This window comes from Schistocerca cancellata, chromosome 3, assembly GCF_023864275.1.
Source record: "Schistocerca cancellata isolate TAMUIC-IGC-003103 chromosome 3, iqSchCanc2.1, whole genome shotgun sequence".
Taxonomy (NCBI): domain Eukaryota; kingdom Metazoa; phylum Arthropoda; class Insecta; order Orthoptera; family Acrididae; genus Schistocerca; species Schistocerca cancellata.
The window spans coordinates 794,666,249-794,668,232 of NC_064628.1; positions in this window are offsets into that span (position 1 = coordinate 794,666,249).

Below are 1,984 nucleotides of genomic sequence, written 5' to 3' on the forward strand. Positions count from 1 at the left end.
AAATCGCATGGGGACAGATTGGGTCTGTATGAAGGATGTGTAAGAGCTGCGCAGCAAAACTTCGGCACTGTAATAGATACCTTAACAACATGCGGATATACAGCATATCTTTCATGCAGTCTCGACCTCTCCCCATGAGACTTCCATGTTCACCGACGTCTATTTGCTTCGGGTACGACCATGGTTCTGTAGGCAACTGAAAATATTTTTCCATGAATGGCACTGACCATTTTGGCTCACAGTGCGCTAAATCTATTAAGCTATGGCGAATACTTTTGAAATAAACAGTTCACTTACTTTTCCCATATCGTGTTTTCATTCAGCTGCTTCTTATGTGTGCCTACTAGTTCAACAGAAGAGACTAAAGGAATGTACCAGGTAGTTATAATTAAACTGAGTGGTGCAGTGCAGGCTGTATGCATCGCATGATTTTTGCTGAAACACTTCAGTTATTGTCGTCAATCACTGCACTCCTGGAGTGTACTGAAAAAATAAGTTCCACTTTCTGCCACCAGGTGCAAATACGGCGCTGCAAGCAGTCAAGATGTGTGGGTGCAGGAAAAGGGGAGGAACGATCAAACACACAACGATTTTTCCGACATGTTTATTAGGATATGGTCACAAGTTACATACAAAATTTGTTAAATTTGGTCTCCTGACTCGGCAACTTACTGCATTCATAATACGGCATTGTCGACACTGCTCACAGCACCTACGGTGTAATCGGAGTGATGTCTTCATATGCTACCCTTCAGATCAGGAAGAGTCCAGATACATCCCTGACAGCTACGATCTTTCAGGTATATCCACAACCAGAAATCACATGGGCTTAGGTCGGGGGATCTGGAAAGCACGCGTCTTGAAATTGGCAAGAGATTATGCAGTCTTTACTGAAGTTTTCTTGATATACGTATTTCACTGAGCAAGTGACATTTTATGTCATCCAATCTTCCATGAAAATAGTGGTGTGGATACAGTTGCATTCTTGCAAAGCTGGAATCACATGTTGCACAAGGAGGTCCTTATACTGCGCAGGTGTCACTGTTCACCTTACAGGCCTACGAGATGTCATCTCCTTGAAGAAGATAAACGGAGCTTGTGAAAACACACCTGAGTATTGTGGATATTGCTGCACAATATGTGGCGAAGTAGAACCTCATATGAGACAGTTCTGTGCATTCACGGCATCGTGGAGAATAAAACGCGCCTCGTCCATTCAAAGAATATTCCCTGGCCACTTGTCATCCACTTCTAAGTGTGCCAAAGAAATGAAGAGCAAAACCGTGGGAGCTTCATTTGGTGCACATTCTGAATCTTGTAGTTATACCAGTGTAAAAAGGGGCTAAGTCCTTTGAGCTGTTGGCCAGAGGAGAACAATAACTAGTGACACAGCTTGAGCACTGGCTGCAGAATTTGAGGCATGTGCTGCATGGCCGGCAACAATGGCCGTGGGAATGGGGCATCTCCATCTCCTCGCTGCACCACCCAATTCACGTCTTTGTTCACATTTCTTGATATATTATCCCATTTATTAACATGGCGCCTCTTTGCAGCTGTTTGTCGGTGATATTCCCGCAATGCAGCGTTGCTATTGCTGCCGTTCTGACAAAACCACACCATCAGTGTGGGGTCTTCAATAGCCATTGGGTTTCATATTGAAAACTTCAACATTGTTAACCCTTTATACCAACAGTCACATCACAAAAGAAATAAACACGCATTGCTAAATAACAAGCATATTGGCTTCAACACAAGAAACATTTAACATTGTCACTGCTTACAGCGCCATACATTTTCACCTGTTGACAGAAAGTAGAACTGTTTTTCAGCGTACTCCACGAGCACACCAATTAATCAATATACTTACGATGTTTAGCATACTGTAATGTATGCAGCTTGCACTTCAGAACTTGAAATACTGTCACCATTAGTCACGCAGTTAAGGGAGACAAAAATTCTTGACACAGGACTGAAATTAGATAGC